General features: G+C 47.2%; 1 long non-coding RNA gene across 1 annotated transcript; it reads left to right on the top strand.

The window, feature by feature from the left end:
* The first annotated feature begins 1664 nt into the window (after positions 1–1664).
* Positions 1665–7419, top strand: LOC139241563 (uncharacterized). Its single transcript, XR_011588933.1, has 3 exons — positions 1665–1774; positions 2333–2421; positions 6419–7419. It is a non-coding gene; the product is annotated as an uncharacterized lncRNA (long non-coding RNA).
* Positions 7420–23689: the final 16270 nt, after the last annotated feature.

Raw genomic sequence — 23689 nt, 5'->3', positions numbered from 1 at the left:
GTTTGTGCAGACACTGGGGGGAGGATGGGTGCAGACACTGGGGGAGGGGTGGGTGCAGACACTGGGGGAGGGTGGGTGCAGACACTGGGGGAGGGTGGGTGCAGACACTGTGAAGATGAGAAGGGGGATTTAATAATGGGAAATGTGGAGTACAAAAGCAGGGAGGTCCTGCTGCAACTGTATAGGGTATTGTTGAGGCCGCACCTGGAGTACTGCGTGCAGTTTTGGTCACCTGACTTAAGGAAGGATATACTGGCTTTGGAGGGGGTACAGAGACAATTCAGTAGGCTAATTCCGGAGATGAGAGGGTTACCTTATGATGATAGATTGAGTAGACTGGTTCTTTACTCGTTGGAGTTCAGAAGGATGAGGGGTGATCTTATAGAAACATTTAAAATAATGAAAGGGATAGACAAGATAGAGGTAGAGAGGTTGTTTCCACTGGTAGGGGAGACTAGAACTAGGGGGCACAGCCTCAAAACACAGGGGAGCCAATTTAAAACCGAGTTGAGAAGGAATTTCTTCTCCCAGAGCGTTGTGAATCTGTGGAATTCTCTGCCCAAGGAAGCAGTTGAGGCTAGCTGATTGAATGTTTTCAAGTCACAGATAGATAGATTTTTAACCAATAAGGGAGTTAAGGGTTACGGGGAGCGGGCGGGTAAGTGGAGCTGATCTTGTTGAATGGCAGAGCAGGCTCGAGGGGTTAGATGGCCTACTCCTGTTCCTAATTCTTATGTTCTTAAGTTCAGCCTCTCTGTGTTTCTCTCTCCTCACTAACTCTCCGATTCCCATTCAACTCGGGCCCTCCAGATTCCCAGACTGGCCTCTTTCTGTCCCCAAGACCGGGATGTTTGCTGCCTAGAGTGACCTTGACTTCACTGCATGTCTCGTGTGAATCTGTACTGAGGGGACAGGACTTTACATACATCACGCTAAATAACAGCATCCCACCTTCACAACCAGGACAAGAGAGCGCGAATAGCAACAGAGAGACAGAGAGAGCGGAGAGGGCTGAGCGAGAGACAGGAGAGTGCGAGGTCGAGCGGAGAGACACAGAAACACATGCACAGTATCAGTTCCAGACTTGACCTGTGAAGTCCTGTTTTATTCTGAGAGTTCCCAATGGAGAGACAGAAGATGCAGTCTCCTCTCTCACTGATATTGTACCAGAGACAGACACATTATCAATGCACAATGCGGGACAGTGTCAGAGAGTGAGAGAATGTCCCACATTTAACCCTTGCTTGCCTGGTGTACTCTCTGCAATCCTGCAGCTCAGGGCCGCTCGGTGTTACTCTCAGTGACCGAGTGTTTGACTCTAATTAAACTGATCTCCGACTGTTTCTGTCAAATGTTACTCCTGCACGGTCCCAGCAAACACACCCACTCCCCCGTCTCTCCGATGTTTCTCCAGGATTGCTTTGTGAAGACGGGCTGATGGAGAGAAACTCCCTGCACAGAATGATCCCACATTGAGCATCTCCAAGGGACAAGGCTCCCAGCTTTAATCATTCTCTGTCCTTCCCCCCAGGCCCAGTTCCTTTGCTCAGAGTCTGATAAAAGTAAATTGGGAAAAGTGCACTTTGATTTTTACAGACTGAATTATTAGAGAGCCGCGCATGTGCGGATAAGCCCCGCTCCCTGTGTCGATTTCCAGTGAGCAGAAGAGCGCATGCGCCTTCCCCTCCCCAGCCCTGCCTGTGATCGCCATTCACTCAGTGAGCGGAAGAAGATGGTTAAAAACAGCCGGGAATGGAGAGCCCGCGGCCCCGGGGTAAGGCAGCGAGCAGCAGCCTCCTTACAGCAGCGCTTTGGGAGTGTGTCCGCAGATGGGCTCAGAGACCGGCATTGAGTCCGGGGGGAGTTCAGGGGGAGTCGGGGGTTGTGTGTAAGGGGCAGAGTGGACAAGAACCAGTGTCAGTGCGTGGTGTGAGTGGGGGAAGGGACAGGCTGTGTGTGGACAGTGTAAGGTAACAGAGAAAGTAAACCACCTCGCTCTTTCAAATCATTGCTGCTTTCTTTCCCCATATCAGTAGTGAATGTTCCTGATTCACTTCCAATCTCACTGTGTCTGTTGATCTTGGACAGTGAGCAGTGGAAACACAGCCGGACAGTGATGCTGTGGGGAGTTTCACAAAATGCATCTATTGCAGGCACCAGGACAGGAGTGTGGGGGAATATATTTTAAAGACGGGTTATATTGTTTCGGTGAGCTGAGTTCTCCAGAACCGTGTTGCTGGTGATCGAGAGATACATTGTCTCTCCCTCAGATACATCATATTCTCCCCCGTATCCATATTGAGAACTAATAATGTTCTCGTATTATTCTCAGAGCAAAATTCTTTAACCAGCCAGAACAAATGTGATCTTTCCTCCAACCTGAACGCAAGGAACAGTGCAGGCAGCTCCTTCTCACACACAGTAAGTAGACTATCACTCGCACAGCACAGAGACAAAGAACGGGCATCAATCCTATTGCCACAGGCAGCAGAAGCTGTCAGTCCCACAGTGATCCGAAGTGGCAGAGTTATATTGTGAATCTTACAGCCACATGGAGCAGTCAAATCAGATGCTGTTTCACCACTGAAACAGATCACACTGAAAGGTACATTAAACACCCACACTCACTTGCCAGAAACTGACAGGTACAGATTGTACCCCACACTCACACACCAGAAACTGACAGGTACATTGTAAATCATAAAACCACGTAGACTAATAGATACAAATTAAAGGCAGACTAACATACCAGAAACTTAGAGGCACAGCTTAAACCCCCACACACATAGCAAAACCTGTCCAGTACAGAATAATACACACACTCGCATATCAGAGCCTGACATATTAAAATCCATATTCCTATAACATAAATTGACAGATACAGTGAAATGCCAATACTCATTTCCCAGTAATTGACAGGTATATGGTAAAGACCTCTCTTCCATACCAGAAACTGACAGGTACAAAGGAAAGCCCAATCTCAATTAAGCAGAAACTGGCAGATAAAGAGTATGACCCACAATCACGTATCAGAACTTGACAGATACAGAATAAAAGCCAGACTACCAAAACAGAAATAGAGATACAGAGAAAGGCCCACACTCACATACCAGAGACAGATAGATAGAGAGTAAAACTCAGACTCATTTACCAGAGACCGACAGATTCAGCATAAACACTCAGCTCCATAACAAAAATTGACAGTTGGAAAGTAAAACAAATACTCTGAGGAATTGGTGGTGACAGTAAAACAATACTAACATACTGGAGAATGACGGGTATGGAGTAGAGCTCACATTCACATAACAGAGATGGACAGATACAGCGCAAAACACACACTCACACACCAGGAATGGAAAGATACAGAATGAAGCCCACAGGCAATTACCAGAAATTGACAGGTACAGAATGTAACCCATGCTCTCAAATCAGAAACTGACATACATCGTAACACCCTCATTCACATACCAGATGGACAGATACAGAGTAAAATCCATACTCCTATACCAGACACTCACAATATTAATTATATATTTACCTGTCAATGGACCAGAGAGTGAAAGTGTACCTATCTATCCTATAATCACTGGTCAGTCCCACACTGACACTGCACCGGAGATTGAAAGTGGCAGTGTCCATCCTACACTGACCTGTCAATCAGAATCTGTCACACAGTGTCAGAGAATGAGAGAGGCAGTGTCTATCAGGAATTGATGGTACACAGTAAAACACCCTCCAAGACAGATACACCACTTTGGGTGCTGTTGCGGGGATGACTCATCAGGGGAGGGCAACAGCAGCCAAGTTCATGGCATCGTGGGTGGCTCTGCTGCACAGGAGGGCAGGAAAAAGAGTGGGAGAGCTATAGTGGTAGGGGATTCTATTGTAAGGGGAATAGATAGGCTTTTCTGCGGCCGCAATCGAGACTCCAGGATTGTATGTTGCCTCCCTGGTACAAGGGTCACGGATGTCTCGGAGCGTCTGCAGGACAGTTTGGAGGGGAAGGGTGAACAGCCAGTTGTCATGGTGTATACAGGTACCAACGATATCGGTAAAAAATGGGATGAGGTCCTACAACCTGAATTGAGGGAGCTAGGAGTTAAATTAAAAAGCAGGATGTCAAAGATAGTAATCTCAGGATTGCTACCAGTGCCACGTGCTGGTCAGAGTAGGAATTGCAGGATAGCTAAGATGAATACGTGGCTTGAGGAGTGGTGCGGGAGGGAGGGATTCAAATTCCTGGGACATTGGAACCAGTTCTCAGGGAGGTGGGACCAGTGCAAACCGGACGGTCTGCACCTGGGCAAGACCAGAACCAATGTCCGAGGGGGAGTGTTTGCTAGTGCTGTTGGGGAGGAGTTAAACTAATATGGCAGGGGGATGGGAACCTATGCAGGGAGACAGAGGGAAGTAAAATGGGGGCAGGAGCAAAAGATAGAAAGGAGAAAAGTAAAACCCAAGGGAAAAATCAAAAAGGGCCACATTCAGCAGAATTCTAAAGGGACAAAGAGTATTAGAAAGACAAGCCTGAAGTTTCTGTGCCTCAATGCGAGGAGTATTCGTAATAAGTTGGATGAATGAACTGCGCAGGCAGCTATTAACAAATGTGATATAATTGGGATTATGGAGACATGGCTCCAGGGTGACCAATGCTGGGAACTCAACATCAAGGGGTATTCAACATTCGGGAAGGATAGACAGAAAGGAAAAGGAGGTGGGGTAGCGTTGCTGGTTAAAGAGGAAATTAATGCCAGAGTAAGGAGGAACATTAGCTTGGAAGATGTGGAATCTGTATGGGTGGAGCTGCGGAATACCAAAGGGCAGAAAATGCCAGTGAGAGTTGTGTGTAGACCACCAAACAGTAATAGTGAGGTCGGGGACAACATCAAACAAGAAATAAGAGCAGAATTATAAAGGGAAATGTGAGGTTATCCACTTTGGTGGCAAAAACACAAAGGCAGAATATTATCTGAATGGCGACAGATTAGGAAAAGGGGAGGTGCAACAAGACCTGGGTGTCATGGTTCATCAGTCATTGAAAGTTGGCATGCAGGTACAGCAGGCGGTGAAGAAGGCAAATGGCATGTTGGCCTTCATAGCGAGGGGATTTGAGTATAGGAGCAGGGAGGTCTTACTGCAGTTGTACAGGGCCTTGGTGAGGCCTCACCTGGAATATTGTGTTCAATTTTGGTCTTCTAATCTGAGGAAGGACACTTTTGCTATTGAGGGAGTGCAGTGAAGGTTCACCAGACTGATTCCTGGGATGGCTGGACTGACATATGAGGAGAGACTGGATCGACTGGGCCTGTATTCACTGGAGTTTAGAAGGATGAGCGGGGTTCTCATAGAAACGCATAAAATTCTGACAGGACTGGACAGGCTAGATGCAGGAAGAATGTTCCCGATGCTGGGGAAGTCCAGAATCAGGGGTCACAGTCTAAGGATAAGGGGTAAGCCATTTAGGACTGAGATGAGGACAAACTTCTTCACTCAGATTTGTTAACCTGTGGAATTCTCTATCGGAGATAGTTGTTGAGGCTAGTTCATCAGATATATTCAAGAGGGAATTAGCTATGGCCCTTATGGCTAAAGGGATCAAGTGGTAGGGAGAGAAAGCAGGAAAGCGGTACTGAGGTGAATGATCAGCCATGATTTTATTGAATGGTGGTGCAGGCTCGAAGGGTCGAATGGCCTACTCCTGCACCTATTTTCTATGTTTCTATGCAACACTCACCTGTCACACAGTGTCAGAGAATGAGAGAGGTAGTATCGATCCAACACTCACCTGTCATCAGAATCTGTCACATAGAATGAGAAAATAACCGGGGCAGTATGTATAAAAAAAAAGCTCACCTGGCAATCCAGCTCTGCCTCACTGCGCCAGAGATTGAGAGATGCAATATCTATCCAATGTTAACAAATATATCCCATACTGATAGCAATATCAGAGAATGAGAGGGACAGTGTCTATCCCATATTCAGCAGTCAATCCGACAATCACATTCACAGAGAGTGACAGTGGCAGTGTCTTTCCTATATTCTCCCTCAATCCCACACTGACACACAGTACCAGAAAGTGACAGATAACTTGTCTCGTCTGTCCTAATCAAGCACTTTAAAACTGTCCACCATTTTACGAATGAGTGGCAGAAACAATATCTATCCCTTTTCACTGGACCAGTGAGTGCAGAACTGAACCCGGCAAGAGATGGTGATGATAATTAGGAGCCGAGGACAAGCTGCCTTCAGACGTGCGATGTGTTTGAATTTCAGGACAGTGAGGGGGAAGAGTGTCTGGGATGGGGATTTACAGCTTTGGACAAATGAGAGGAAAGAATGTTCCATAGAATCTAGAATTCTCTGTTCTGAATTTGTGTCCTGTACTTGCAGTAATAATTTTTGCAAACTCCCTTTCCAGGGTTTCAGAAGGGCAGGATTTGCACACAGGAAACTCAAACCAAACATCACGTCAAGATCTAATGGAATCACTCGATTCCTCAGGATCTGAAAATCATCGGCCTTGGGATGTGAAAGGAGAAAAGTTTGTCTGTGGGAAAATATTTCAAACATCACTGTGACTGGAATAGCACCGAGACACACACACCTGAGTGAGAGTGTTCTAGTGCACTGACTGTGGAAAGAGCTTTAACCAGTTACACAGCCTGAAAAAACATCGCAGCATTGACAGCTGGGAGAAACTGTGTTCTGTGTGTGGACAAGGCTTCAGTTGATCGTCCAACCTGGAGAGGCACAAGGGCACCCACACCATGGAGCAACCGTGGGAATGTGGGAAGGGATTCAATTACCCATCACAGCTTGAAGTTGATTGACACAGTCACACTGGGGCGAGGCCGTTCACCTGCTCAGAGTGTGGGGAGCGATTCACTGCGTCATCCCACCTGCTGACACACCAGCGAGAACTGTGCAAAGTTAAAGCACATGGGATTGGGGGTAGTGTGCTGACGTGGATTGAGAACTGGTTGGCAGACAGGAAGCAAAGAGTAGGAGTAAATGGGTACTTTTCAGAATGGCAGGCAGTGACTAGTGGGGTACCGCAAGGTTCTGTGCTGGGGCCCCAGCTGTTTACACTGTACATTAATGATTTAGACGAGGGGATTAAATGTAGTATCTCCAAATTTGCAGATGGCATTAAGTTGGGTGGCAGTGTGAGCTGCGAGGAGGATGCTATGAGGCTGCAGAGTGACTTGGATAGGTTAGGTGAGTGGGCAAATGCATGGCAGATGAAGTATAATGTGGATAAATGTGAGGTGATTCACTTTGGTGGTAAAAACAGAGAGACAGACTATTATCTGAATGGTGACAGATTAGGAAAAAGGGTGTCATGGTTCATCAGTCATTGAAGGTTGGCATGCAGGTACAGCAGGCAGTTAAGAAAGCAAATGGCATGTTGGCTTTCATAGCGAGGGGATTTGAGTACAGGGGCAGGGAGGTGTTACGAAAGTTGTACAGGGCCTTGGTGAGGCCACACCTGGAGTATTGTGTACAGTTTTGGTCTCCTAACTTGAGGAAGGACATTCTTGCTATTGAGGGAGTGCAGCGAAGGTTCACCAGACTGATTCCCGGGATGGCGGGACTGACATATCAAGAAAAACTGGGTCAACTGGGTTTGTATTCACTGGAGTTCAGAAGAATGAGAGGGGATCTCATAGAAACGTTTAAAATTCTGACGGGTTTAGACAGGTTAGATGCAGGAAGAATGTTCCCAATGTTGGAGAAGTCCAGAACCAGGGGTCACAGTTTAAGGATAAGGGGTAAGCCATTTAGGACCGAGATGAACATAAGAACATAAGAACATAAGAATTAGGAACAGGAGTAGACCATCTAGCCCCTCGAGCCTGCTCCGCCATTCAACGAGATCATGGCTGATCTGGCCGTGGACTCAGCTCCACTTACCCGCCCGCTCCCCATAATCCTTAATTCCATTATTGGTTAAAAATCTATCTATCTGTGATTTGAATACATTCAATGAGCTAGCCTCAACTGCTTGCTTGGGCAGAGAATTCCACAGATTCACAACCCTCTGGGAGAAGAAATTCCTTCTCAAATCGGTTTTAAATTGGCTCCCCCGTACTTTGAGGCTGTGTCCCATAGTTCGAGTCTCCCCGACCAGTGGAAACAACCTCTCTGCCTCTATCTTGTCTATCCCTTTCATTATTTTAAATGTTTCCATAAGATCACCCTTCATCCATCTGAACTCTAACGAGTAAAGACCCAGTCTACTCAATCTATCATCTTCAGGTAACCCCCTCATCTCCGGAATCAGCCTAGTGAATCGTCTCTGTACCCCTTCCAAAGCTAGTATATCCTTCCTTAAGTAAGGTGACCAAAACTGCACGCAGTACTCCAGGTGTGGCCTCACCAATACCCTGCACAGTTGCAGCAGGACCTCCCTGCTTTTGTACTCCATCCCTCGCGCAATGAAGGCCAACATTCCATTCGCCTTCCTGATTACCTGCTGCACCTGCAATCTAACTTTTTGGGATTCATGCACAAGGACCTTCAGGCTCAACTGTGGCTAACAGGGGAAATTAAGGATAGTGTTAAAGCCAAGGAAGAGGCATATAAATTGGCCAGAAAAAGCAGCAAACCTGAGGACTGGGAGAATTTTGTAATACAGCAGAGGAGAACAAAGGGTTTAATTAGGAGGGGGAAAATAGATTACGAGAGGAAGCTTGCTGACAACATAAAAACTGACTGCAAAATATGTGAAGAGAAAAAGATTAGTGAAAACAAACATAGGTCCCTTGCAGTCAGATTCAGGTGAATTTATAATGGAGAACTAAGAAATGGCAAACCTGTTGAACAAATACAGTTCTGTCTTCAGGAAGGAAGACACGAATAACCTTCCGGAAATACGAGGGGACCGAGGGTCTAGTGGGAAGGAGGAACTGAAGGATATCCTTATTAGGTGGGAAATTGTGTTCGGGAAATTGATGGGATTGAAGGCTGATAAATCCCCGGGGCCTGATAGTCTGCATCCCAGAGTACTTAAGGAAGTAGCCCTAGAGATAGTGTATACATTGGTGGCCATTTTCCAACAGTCTATCGACTCTGGATCGGTTCCTATGAACTGGAGGGTAGCTAATGTAACACCACTTTTTAAGAAAGGAGGGAGAGAAAAAGCTGTAATTATAGACTGGTTAGCCTAACATCAATCGTGGGGAAAATGTTGGAATCAATTATTAAAGATGAAATTGTAACACATTTGGAAAGCAGTGACAGGATCGGTCCAAGTCAGCATGGATTTATGAAAGGGAAATCATGCTTGACAAATCTTCTGGAATTTTTTGAGGATGTAACTGGTAGAGTGGATAAGGGAGAAGCAGTGGATGTGGTGTATTTGGACTTTCAAAAGGCTTTTGACAAGGTCCCACACAAGAGATTGGTGTGCAAAATTAAGTCACATGGTATTGGGGGTAATGTACTGATATGGATAGAGAACTTGCTGGCAGACAGGAAGCAGAGAGTCAGGAAAAACGGATCCTTTTCAGAATGGCAGGCAGTGACTAGTGGGGTGCCGCAGGGCTCAGAGCTGGGACCCCAGCTATTTGCAATATACATAAATGATTTGGAAGAGGGAATTGAGTGTAATATCTCCAAGTTTGCAGATGCCACTCAGCTGGGTGGCGGTGTGAGCTGTGAGGAGGATGCTAAAAGGCTGCAGGGTGACTTGGATAGGTTAGGTGAGTGGGCAAATGCATGGCAGATGCAGTATAATGTGGATAAATGTGAGGTTATCCACTTTGGTGGCAAAAACATGAAGGCAGAATATTATCTGAATGGCGGCAGATTAGGAAAAGGGGAGGTGCAACGAGACCTGGGTGTCATGGTACATCAGTCATTGAAAGTTGGCATGCCGGTACAGCAGGCGGTGAAGAAAGCAAATATTATGTTGGCCTTCATAGCTAGGGGATTTGAGTATAGGGGCAGGGAGGTCTTGCTGCAGTTATACAGGGCCTTAGTGAGGCCTCACCTGGAATATTGTGTTCAGTTTTGGTCTTCTAATCTGAGGATGGACGTTCTTGCTATTGAGGGAGTGCAGCGAAGGTTCACCAGACTGATTCCCGGGATGGCAGTTACATATGAGGAGAGACTGGATCGACTGGGCCTGTATTCACTGGAGTTTAGAAGGATGAGAGGGGATCTCATAGAAACATTTAAAATTCTGACGGGACTGGACAGGTTAGATGCAGGAAGAATGTTCCTGATGTTGGGGAAATCCAAGACCAGGGGGCACAGTCTTAGGATAAGGGGTAAGCCATTTAGGACTGAGATGAGGAGAAGCTGCTTCACTCAGAGAGTTGTTAACTTGTGGAATTCCCTGCCACAGAGAGTTGTTGATGCCAGTTCATTGAATACATTCAAGAGGGAGTTAGATATGGCCCTTACAGCTAAAGGGATCAAGGGGTATGGAGAGAAAGCAGGAAAGGGGTATTGAGGTGAATGATCAGCCATGATCTTATTGAATGGTGGTGCAGGATCGAAGGGCCGAATGGCCTACTCCTGCACCTATTTTCTATGTTTCTATATATACACACAAGCAACGCATACACAGACATATATCACACACACAACCCATACAGACATATATCTCACAAACACAGCCCAAACACAAACATATATCACACACATACACACAGCCCGTACACAGGCATATATCACACACACAGGTAGAGACATCCCCTCAAACAGACACAGAGCCTGTACACAGACATATATCGCTCGCACACAGCCTGTACACAGACATATATCACACACAGCCCGTACACAGACATATATCACACACACAGCCCATACACAGACATATATCACACACACATAGCCTGTACACAGACATATATCACATACACACAGCCTGTACACAGACATATATCACACACACACAGCCTGTACACAGACATATGTCACACACACAACCCGTACACAGACATATATCACACATACAACCCATACACAGACATATATCACACACACAGATAGAGACATCCCCTCAAACACACACATAGCCTGTACACAGATATATATCGCATGTACACAGCCATATATCACACACGCAGCCTGTATACAGGCATATCACACACACAGATAGAGACATCCCCATAAACATGCACACAGCCTGTACATGGACATATATTGCACACACACAGCCCATTCATAGACATATATCACACACACAGCACGTACACAGACATATATCACACACACAGCACGTACACAGACATATATCACATGCACACAGCCTGTACACTGACATATATCACACACACAGCCCGTGCACAGACATGTATCCCACACACAGCCTGTGCACAGACATGTATCAAACACAGCCTGTACAGACATATATATCACACACAGCCCTATACAGACATATATCACACACACAGCCCTATACAGACATATATCACATACACAGCCCCACACAGACATATATCACACACACACACAGCCCGTACACAGACATATAACACACACACAGATGGAGACATCCCCATAAACATGCAACGCAGCCTGTACATGGAATATGTTGCACACACACAGCCCGTACACAGACATATATTAACACACACACACACACAGTCTATACACAGACATATGTCACACACACACAGCCCGTACACAGACACATATCACTCACACGCTCCGTACACAGACATATATCACACACACAGCCCGTACACAGACCTATATCAGCGCACAGCCGATACAGAATATATCACACATAGTCCTTTACACAGACATGTATCACACACATAGCTTGTACACAGACATATATCACACACAGACACACACACACACACCCCATACACAGACATATATCACACACAGTCCGTACACAGACATATATCACTCACATGCCCCGTACACAGACATATATCACATACACACACAGCCCGTACACACACAGCCCGTACACAGACTTATCGCACACACAGGTAGAGACATCCCTCAAACACAGATACAGCCCATACACAGTGATATATCAGACACACACACAGCCCATATGCAGACATATATCTCATACACAGCTCGTACACAGCCACATATCACACACACAGCCCATACACAGCCATATATCACACACACAGCCCAAACACAGACATATATCACACACACACGGCCCGTACACAGTCATATATCACACAAACACTTTGCCCGTACACAGACATAAATCACACACAGCCTGTACACAGACATATATCACACACAGCCCATACACAGACATATATCAAACACACTCAGCCCGTACACAGATATATATCACACACAGCCCGTGCACAGACGTATATCACACACACACAGCCCGTACACAGACATGTATCACACAAACACATCGCCCGAACACAGACATATATCACACACAGCCTGTACACAGACATATATCACACACACAACCCATACACAGTAGTATGTCAAACACACTCAGCCCGTATACAGACATATATCACACACACACGGCCCGTAGACTGTCATATATCACACACAGCCTGTACACAGACATGTATCTCACACACACAGCCCATACACAGACCTATATCAGCACACAGCCGATACAGACATATATCACACACACAGCCCATACACAGACATATCATACACACAGCCCGTACACAGACATACATCACACACACAGCCCATACAGACATATCACACACACAGCCCATACACACACATATCACACACACATACAGCCCATACACAGACATGTATCACACACACACAGCCCGTACACAGATATATTTCACAGACACAGCCCGTAAATAGCCATATATCACACACATAGCATGTGCACAGACATATATCTCACACACACAGCCTGTACACTGGCATATGTTACCCACATACAGCCCGTATACAGACATATATCTCGCACACAGGTAGAGACATCCCTCAAACACAGAGACAGCCCGTACACAGTCATATATCAGACACAAACACAGTCGGTACACAGACATATATCACACGCACAGCCCGTACACAGACATATATCACACACACAGCCCGTACACAGACATATATCACACACACAGCCCGTACACAGACATATATCACACACACAGCCCGTACACAGACATATATCTCACACACACACACAGCCCGTACACAGGCATGTATCACACACACAGCCCGTACACAGACATTTATCTCACACACACAACCCGTACACAGACATATCTCTCACACACACACACACACACACACACACACACACACAGCCTGTACACAGACATATATCACACACACACAGCCCATACACAGACATATATCACACACCCACACAGCCCGTACACAGACATATATCACACAGCCCGTACACAGATATATATCTCACACATACAGCCCGTACACAGACATATATCACGCACACACAGCCCGTACACAGACATATATCACACATACAGCCCATATACAGACATATATCACACACAGCCTGTACACTGATATAAGTTATCCATGCATAGCCCGTACACAGACATATATCACACACACACAGCCCATACACAGATATATTTCACACGCACAGCTCATACAAAGACATATATCACACACAAAACCCGTACGCAGACATACATCACACACACAGCCCGTACACAGACTCTCGCTGAGGCGTGAGTCCGGGGAGCGTCCGAGGCCTATAAAGGCTACAGCAGGGAGGCAAAAAAGTAGAAAGAAAACTGTCATGTTTGTAACTGCAATGTAACATCACTGTATTACTGTATACACTCAACATAGATGCACACCCTGACCACAGGGGGCGAACTTGTGGGAGACACTCCTTACCTGATCACTCGGGTATATAAAGGGAGGTCCCACGCAGGGTCATTACTTCTGGAGTCCTGTAATAAAGAGCTAAGGTGACAGAGTGGCCTTGTCCCTGGAATGTGCCTCGTGTGGTTTCATGTTGCAGAGTAAGGACTTTAGATTGGCGACGAGAAACAGGAATTCACGACCCACGAGAATGGCCACCGGGAGCACAGAGAAACGGTACTGTGTTGGGGAAGACTGGGACGATTTTGTCGAGAGGCTTCAGCAAAGCTTTGTTACGAAAGATTGGCTGGGGGATGCAGCGGCCAACAAGCGACGGGCTCATCTTTTGACCAGCTGCGGGCCAAAGACTTATGCGCTCATGAAGGACTTACTGGCACCCGAAAAGCCATCGGTCAAAACCTTTGAAGAGCTCAGCAAATTAATCGGGGAGCACCTCAAGGCAGCGAGCAGTATACACATGGCTCGACACAGATTCTACACCCACCGACATCGTGAAGGACAGAGCATTGTAGCGGACCTCCGGCGTTTGGCCAGCCTCTGTAAGTTCACAGACGCCTGCAGGGGGGAGATGCTAAGGGACTTCTTCATCGAGGGTATCAGTCATGTGTTAATTGAGACCAAGGACTTGACCTTGGAAGCGGCAGCGTTGTTAGCTCAAACTTTCATGGCAGGGGAGGAAGAGACGAAAATGATTTATGCGTGCAATTCTGCCTCTAACGGGGCGATGGATCAGGGGGTCAACATCATCAATGCTACTCAGAGCCCCCCAGGCTGGCAGGGGCAGTCTTGACATTTACCAGGTAGCAATAGATCCCAGAGCAGGATCTCAACAGAGACAATGGCAGGCTGAACGGACGTTCACGCCATCACAGTGGACAATGCGGCCCGGGATGGGGCCATTGACACTCACTAATAGGGTACTTAAGAACTGTCAAAGGGACACTCAACGTCGAATTCCTGGCCATAGTCCCTTTGTCCCCAACAATGGAAACTTTAACTTATGCTGGAGGTGCGGGGGGAAACACTCAGCCAGATCTTGCAGATTCCAACATTTTGTCTGCAGAAACTGCAATCTCAGTGGCCACTTAGCTCGAATGTGTAGAAAACCTGCAACCAGACTAATATATGAGGCAGATGGACCAGAAGAGGGTTCTGTGAGGCAGGATGACTTTTGGGGCAAATCGTTGGACGCCGAGGTTCAGCGGGTCCATGCGACGAATATTCACAGTTCATACACCAAAACGCCACCAATGATGACGAGGGTTTTGTTGAACGGCATCCCAGTACGCATGGAGCTGGACACTGGGGCCAGTCAGTCACTCATGGGCGTTCAGCAATTCGAGAAGCTATGGCCATTTAAAGCTAGTAGACCCAAATTAGAACGTATTGAGACCAATTTCGGACTTACACCAAGGAAATCATTCCGGTGCTAGGCAGTGCAATGTTGGCTGTCACACAGAATGGGTTAGTGAACCGGCTGCCGCTCTGGATTGTCCCGGGCAACGGTCCCGCACTGTTGGGGAGGAGCTGGTTAGCCGAGATGAACTGGAAATGGGGGGATGTTCATGCAATGTCCTCGGTGGAGCGAAGTTCATGCTCACAAGTCCTGCAACAATTTAAGTCACTATTTCAACCGGGCATCAGGACTTTCAAAGGCACTAAAGTAGTGATACACATCACCCAGGACGCCAGGCCAGTGCACCACAAAGCCAGAGCGGTGCCGTATGTGATGCGAGAAAAAATCGAGAGCGAATTGGACCGGCTGTTGCGAGAGGGCATCATCTTGCCTGTTGAATTCAGTGACTGGCCGAGCCCCATCGTTCCCGTTCTAAAAGCGGATGGCTCTGTCAGGATCTGTGGCAAATACAAGGCCACCATCAATCGGGTGTCGCTACAAGACCAATACCCGCTCCTGAGAGCGGTGGACCTCTTCGCCATGCTGGCAGGCGGCAAACTGTTCACCAAGTTGGACCTCACTTCAGCCTATATGACCCAGGAACTGGCCGACGAATCAAAACTACTGACCACCATCACCACGCACAAGGGACTGTTTGCGTATAACAGGTGCTTGTTTGGCATTCGATCAGCGGTCGCGATTTTTCAATGTAACATGGAAAGTCTGCTTAAATCCATTCCTGGAATGATCGCATTCCAGGATGACATCCTCACCACGGGTCGAGACACCGAGGAACACTTCCACAACCTGGAGGAGGTGCTACGCCAATTGGACCAGGTCGGCCTGCGACTCAAGAAGTCTAAATGTGTGTTTTTAGCTCCTGAGGTTGAGTTTCTGGGCAGGAGGGTTGCTGCAGATGGAATTCGGCCCACCGAATCCAAAACAGAGGTGATTCGACGAGCACCCAGGCCCTGCAACACATCAGAATTGCGTTCATTTCTGGGACTGTTGAACTATTTCGGGAACTTTCTGCCGAACTAGAGCACGTTGTTGGAGCTGCTACACGTGCTCCTGTGTAAGGGTTGCGATTGGTTTTGGGGGGACTGTCAGGAACCGGCTTTTGATCGGGCGCGAAACCTACTTTGTTCAAACAAATCTGGACTCATTGAGATCCCCTCCGATCCTTGATTAAGAAATGTGTCCTGACTGGGGATTGGGCGCCCGCACACGGAGCATGCCCTGAGGAGGTCAGACCGTTCCACAGGCGGATGGATGAGCTCTCCATCCAAGCCGACTGTCTACTATGGGGCAGCCGGGTAGTCATGCCCCAGAAGGGCAGGGCATTCATCAGGGAACTCCACAGCGAGCACCCAGGCATTGTGATGATGAAGGCTATTGCCCGGTCACACGTTTGGTGGCCTGGAATCGATTCAGACCTGGAACACGGTGTTCGCAGGTGCACGATGTGTGTCAGACAGTGGCATCAACCACGTCAGGACTGCACCATTCAAGCTGGCCTCCAATGGCCAGGTGGAACGGGCAGTCCAAATCATTAAGCAAGGTATGCTCAGGATTCAAGGACCATCCCTACAATGCCGCCTATCGCGACTCCTGCTGGCCTATAGATCCCGCCCGCACTCGCTCCCAGGGGTCCCGCCCGCAGAGCTACTCATGAAACGGACACTCAACACTCGGTTGTCCCTCAGCCACCCTGTCCTGACCGACATAGTTGAGGGCAAGCGCAAGTCACAAAACGAGTACCATGACCGTAATTCAAGGGGGAGATGTATAGAAATAAATGATCCTGTATTCGTTCTCAATCACGTCATGGGGCCCAAATGGCTTGAGAACATAAGAATTAGGAACAGGAGTAGGCCATCTAGCCCCTCGAGCCTGCTCCGCTACTCAATAAGATCATGGCTGATCTGGACGTGGACTCAGCTCCACTTACCCGCCCGCTCCCCATAACCCTTAATTCCCTTATTGGTTAAAAATCTATCTATCTGTGATTTGAATACATTCAATGAGCTAGCCTCAACTGCTTCCCTGTACAGAGAATTCCACAGATTCACAACCCTCTGAGAGAAGAAATTCCTTCTCAACTCGGTTTTAAATTGGCTCCCCCATATTTTGAGGCTGTAGCCCCTAGTTCTAGTCTCCTCGACCAGTGGAAACAACCTCTCTGCCTCTATCTTGTCTCTCCCTTTCATTATTTTAAATGTTTCTATAAGATCACCCCTCATCATTCTGAACTCCAACGAGTAAAGACCCAGTCTACTCAATCTATCATCATCAGGTAACCCCCTCATCTCCGGAATCAGCCTAGTGAATCGTCTCTGTACCCTCTCCAAAGCTAGTATATCCTTCCTTAAGTAAGGTGACCAAAACTGCTCGCAGTACTCCAGGTGTGGCCTCACCAATACCCTGTACAGTTGCAGCAGGAACTCCCTGCTTTTGTACTCCATCCCTCTCACAATGAAGGTCAACATTCCATTCACCTTCCTGAGGGTACTGTAATTGGCAAAGAGGGGAATAGGATCATCGTGGTAAAACTCAACAATGGCCAGATATGCCATAAGCATCTGGACCAAGTATGGACACGGAGGAACCTGAAGAAGACCATGAGATGGAGCTCACACAACCGCCAATGAACGAGCAACAAGAGCAATCAGAAGAATGCACAGTCCCTGCGGACAGGCCGGAATCACCACAGGTGACAGACACGTCAGTGTCTAACAACCAGAGCCCCAACTGTGGCGCTCCATGAGGGAGCGAAGACCACCTGAAAGACTGAACCTATGATCCCAGTAAGACTTTGGAGGGGCGGGGGAAGGTGATGTTTCATGTTTGTAACTACAATGTAACACCACTGTATTACTGTATACACTCAACTTAGATGCACACCTTGACCACAGGGGGTGAACTTGTGGGAGACACTCCTTACCTGATCACACAGGTATATAAAGGGAGGTCCCACGCAGGGTCATCGCTTCTGGAGTCCTGTAATAAAGAGCTAAGGTGATAGAGTGGCCTTGTCTCTGGAATGTGGCTCGTGTGGTTTCATGCTGTAGAGTAAGGACTTTACAAAAACAAAAGGTGATGTCACAGCCTCAGGGGTAAGTGATTGGTTGGTGATTGGTAAGTAGTTTTTCTTTTTCTTTATCAGTAAGTAACCTTAAGCATTGTTGTTGCCCAATTAAGTTTAACTAAGGGTTAAGTCATTGCAGGAGAGCTCGGACATGTGTTATTCTCCTCCTGTACTATGTGGGAACTCAGGGACGCATTGCGGCACTGGAGCTGTGGGTGGATTCACTCTGGAGCATGCACGATGCTGAGAATAACGTGAATAGCACGTTTAGCGAGTTGGTCTCACCGCAGGTAAAGGGTACACAGCCAGATAGGGGATGGGTGACCAACAGGAAGAGCAGTGAAAGGAAGGTAGTGCAGTCGTCCCCTGCGGTCATCCCCCTGCAAAACAGATACACCGCTTTGGGCACTGTTGAGGGGGATGACTCAAAAGGGAAGGGCAGCAGCAGCCAAGTACATGGCACCGTGGCTGGCTCTGCTGCACAGGAGGGCAGGAAAAAGAGTGGGAGAGCTATAGTGATAGGGGATTTTTTTGTAAGGGGAATAGATAGGCGTTTCTGCGGCTGCAACCGAGACTCCAGGATGGTATGTTGCCTCCCTGGTGCAAGGGTCAAGGATGTCTCGGAGCGGGTGCAGGACATTCTAAAAAGGGAGGGAGAACAGCCAGTTGTTGTGGTGCACATAGGTACCAACGATATAGGTAAAAAACAGGATGAGGAAAAAAACAAGACAAATTTAGGGAGCTCGGAGCTAAATTAAAAAGTAGAACCTCAAAAGTAGTAATCTCAGGATTGCTACCAGTGCCACGTGCTAGTCAGAGTAGGAATCGCAGGATAGCTCAGATGAATACGTAGCTTGAGGAGTGGTGCAGAAGGGAGGGATTCAAATTCGTGGGACATTGGAACCGATTCTGGGGGAGGTGGGACCAGTATAAACCAGAGGGTCTGTACCTGGGCAGGACCAGAACCAATGTCCTAGTGTTTGCTGGTGCTGTTGGGGAGGAGTTAAACTATTATGGCAGGGGGATGGGAACCTATGCAGGGAGGCAGAGGGAAATAAAAGGGAGACAGAGGCAAAAGATAGAAAGGAGAATAGTAAAAGTGGAGGGCAGGGAATCCCAAGGCAAAAAACAAAAAGGGCCACATTACAGCAAAATTCTAAAGAGGCAAGGTGTGTTAAAAATACAAGCCTGAAGGCTCTGTGCCTCAATACGAGGAATATTCGGAATAAGGTGGATGAATTAACTGAGCAGATAGCAGTTAACGGATAGGATGTAATTGGCATCACAGAGACATGGCTCCAGGGTGACCAAGGCTGCGAACTCAGCATCCAGAGGTATTCAACATTTAGGAAGGATAGACAGAGAGGAAAAGGAGGCGGGGTGGCGTTGCTGGTAAAAGAGGAAATTAATGCAATAGTAAGGAAGGACATTGGCCTGGATGATGTGGAGTCAGTATGGGTGGAGCTACGGAATACCAAAGGGCAGAAAACGCTAGTGGGAGTTGTGTACAGACCACCAAACAGTAATAGTGAGGTTGGCGACAGCATCAAACAAGAAATAAGGGATGTGTGCAATAAAGGTACAGCAGTTATCATGGGCGACTTTAATTTACATATAGATTCGGCTCACCAAACTGGTAGCAATGCGGTGGAGGAGGATTTCCTGGAGTGTGATAGGGATGGTTTTCTTGACCAATATGTCGAGGAAGCAACTAGAGAGCTGGCCATCCTAGACTGGGTGATGTGTAATGAGAAGGGACTAATTAGCAATCTTATTGTGCGAGGCCCCTTGGGGACAGAGTGACCATAATATGGTAGAATTCTTTATTAAGATGGAGAGTGACACAGTTAAATCAGAAACAAGGGTCCTGAACTTGAGGAAAGGTAACTTCGACGGCATGAGGCATGAATTGGCTAGAATAGACTGGCAAATGATACTTAAAGGGTTGAAAGTGGATAGGCAATGGCAAACATTTATAGATCACATGGATGAACTTCAACAGTTGTACATTCCTGTCTGGAGTAAAAATAAAACAGGGAAGGTGGCTCAACCGTGGTCAACAAGGGAAATTAAGGATAGTGTTAGATCCAAGGAAGTGGCATATAAATTGGCCAGAAAAAGCAGCAAACCTGTGGACCAGGAGAAATTTAGAATTCAGCAGAGGAAGAGAAAGGGTTTAATTAGGAGGGGGAAAATAGAGTACGAGAGGAAGCTTGCCGGGAACATAAAAACTGACTGCAAAAGCTTCTACAGGTATGTGAAGAGAAAAAGATTAGTGAAGGCAAACATAAGTCCCTTGCAGTCGGACCCATTAATAATGGGGAACAAAGAAATGGCAGACCAATTGAACAAATACTTTGGTTCTGTCTTCACGAAGGTAGGCACAAATGACCTTCCAGAAGTAATATGGGACCGAGCGTCTAGTGAGAAGGAGAAACTGAAGGATATCCTCATTAGGCGGGAAATTGTGTCGGGGAAATTGATAGGATTGAAGGCCGACAAATCCCCGGGGCCTGATTATCTGCATCCCAGAGTACTCTGGGATATATGTCCGTATACCGACTATGTGTATGATATATGTCTGTGTGCGGGTTGTATGTGTGTGATATATATCTGTGTATGGGCTGTGTGTGTGTGTGATATATGTCTGTGTACGGACTGTGTGTGATATATGTCTGTATATGGGCTGAGTGTTTTTGATATATGTCTGTGTATGGGTTGTGTGTGTGATATATGGCTGTGTACGAGCTGTGTGTGTGATATATGTCTACGTATGGGCTGTGTGTGTGTTTGATATATGTCTGTGTATGGGCTGTCTGTCCGCGATATATGACTGTGTACGGGCTGTGTCTATGTTTGAGGGATGTCTCTATCTATGTGTGTGATATATGTCTGTTTACAGGCTGTATGTGCGATATGTCTGTGTACGGGCTGTATGTGTATATATGTCTGCGTACGGGCTGTGTGTGATATATGTCTGTGTACGGCTGGCCCTAGAAATAGTGGATGCATTGGTGATCATTTTCAAGCAGTCTATTGACTCTGGATCAGTTCCTATGGTCTGGAGGGTCGCTAATGCAACACCACTTTTTAAAAAAGGAGGGAGAGAGAAAATGGGAAATTATAGACCGGTTAGCCTGACATCAGTCGTGGGGAAAATGTTGGAATCAATTATTAAGGATGAAACAGCAGCGCATTTGGAAAGCAGTGACAGGATTGGTCCAAGTCAGCATGGATTTGTGAAATGGGAATCATGCTTGACAAATCTTCTGGAATTTTTTGAGGATGTAACTAGTCGAGTGGACAAGGGAGAATCAGTGGATGTGGTGTACTTGAACTTTCAAAAGGCCTTTGACAAGTTCCCACATAAGAGATTGGTGTGCAAAATGAAAGCACATGGTATTGGGGGTAATGTACTAGCGTGGATAGAGAACTGGTTAGCAGACAGGAAGCAGAGAGTCAGGATAAACGGGTCCTTTTTGGAATGTGAGGCAGTGACTAGTGGGGACCGCAGGGCTCAGTGCTGGGACCCCAGCTCTTCACAAGATACATTAATGATTTGGATGCAGGAATTGAGTGTAATATCTCCAAGTTTGCAGATGACACTAAACTGAGTGGCGGTGTGAGCTGTAAGGAGAATGCTAAGAGGCTGCAGGGTGACTTGGACAGGTTAGGTGAGTGGGCAAATGCATGGCAGATGCAGTACAATGTGGATAAATGAGGTTATCCACTTTGGTGGCAAAAACACGAAGGCAGAATATTATCTGAATGATGGCAGATTAGGAAAAGGGGAGGTGCACCGAGACCTGGGTGTCATAGTTCATCAATCATTGAAAGTTGGCATGCAGGTACAGCAGGCGGTGAAGAAGGCAAATGGTATGTTGGCCTTCATAGCTTGGGGATTTGAGTATAGGAGCAGGGGAGTCTTATTGCAGTTGTACAGGGCCTTGGTGAGGCCTCACCTGAAATATTGTGTTCAGTTTTGGTCTCCCAATCTGAGAAAGGACGTTCTTGCTATTGAGGGAGTGCAGCAAAGGTTCACCAGACTCATTCCAGGGATGGCTGGACTGACATATGAGGAGAGACTAGATCAACTGGGCCTTTATTCACTGGAGTTTAGAAGGATGAGAGGGGATCTCATAGAAATGTATAAGCTTCTGACGGGACTGGACAGGTTAGATGCGGGAAGAATGTTCCCGATGTTGAGGAAGTCCAGAACCAGGGGACATAGTCCTAAATGGCCTACCCCTTAGCCGAAGACTAAGATGAGAAACTTCTTCACTCAGAGAGTTGTTAACTTGTGGAATTCCCTGCCGCAGAGAGTTGTTGATGCCAGTTCATTGGATATATTCAAGAGGGAGTTCAATATGGCCCTTACGGTTAAAGGGATCAAGGGGTATGGAGAGAAAGCAGGAAAGGGGTACTGAGGGAATGATCAGCCATGATCTTAATGAATAGTGGTGCAGGCTCGAAGGGCCGAATGGCCTACTCCTGCACCTTTTTTCTATGTTTCTATGTGTCAAATCCCGTGCCGTAGCTGCCCTGGGAGAGTTCGATGGAACAGTGTCGAGGGAGCTTTACGCTATTTCTCTCTCGCTCGCTCGCTCTCTGTCTCTGTATCTGTCTCCCTCTTCTCTTTCTATCTCTCTCTCCCCCTCTCGCTCTCTCTTCCACCTCTCGCTCCTTCTCTCTCCTGCTACATCTCGCTCTCTCTCTCGCCTTCTCTCTCTCTCTCGCCTTCTCTCTCTCGCCTTCTCTCTCACTTTCTCTTTCATCTTCTTTCTCTCCCTTTATCTCTCTCTTATCCACCTCTCTCTCCCTCTCTCCTGCTCCATCTCTCTCTCTCTCCATCACTTCCCCCACTCTCTCTTTCTCCCCCTCTCTCTCTCGCTCTCTATATCGCTCTCTTTCTCTCCCTCTCTCACTCGCCTTCTCTCTCTCTCGCCTTCTCTCTCTCTCGCCTTCTCTCTCTCTCGTCTTCTCTCTCTCTGTCGCTCTCTGATCCCCTCTCTGTCTCTCTTCCACATCTCGCGCTGTCTCTCTTCCACCTCTCTCTCTCACTCTCTCCTTCTCCATCATCCTCTCTCTCTCTCTTCCCCCACTCGCTCTTTCTCTCGCTCACTATTTTGCTTTCATTCTCTCTCGCCTTCTCTCTCGCCTTCTCTCTCTCTCTCGCCTTCTCTCTCTCTCGCCTTCTCTCTCTCTATCTCACCTTCTCTCTCTCTCTCGCCTTCTCTCTCTCGCTCTCTCTCGCCTTCTCTCTCTCTCGCCTTCTCTCTCTCTCTCGCTTTTCCCTTTCGCGCCTTCTCTCTGTCTCCCTCGCCTTCTCTCTCTCTCTCGCCTTCTCTCTCGCTCGCTCTCACCCCCTCTCTCTTCCACCTCTCTCTCTCCATCCTGCTCCATCACTCCCTCTCTCT

The sequence above is a fragment of the Pristiophorus japonicus genome, unplaced genomic scaffold (genome assembly GCF_044704955.1).
Source record: "Pristiophorus japonicus isolate sPriJap1 unplaced genomic scaffold, sPriJap1.hap1 HAP1_SCAFFOLD_1103, whole genome shotgun sequence".
In the NCBI taxonomy this organism is placed as follows: Eukaryota; Metazoa; Chordata; class Chondrichthyes; family Pristiophoridae; genus Pristiophorus; species Pristiophorus japonicus.
The sequence above is the reverse complement of the archived record's forward strand: the minus strand, read 5'-3'. Positions and strand labels throughout refer to the sequence as shown.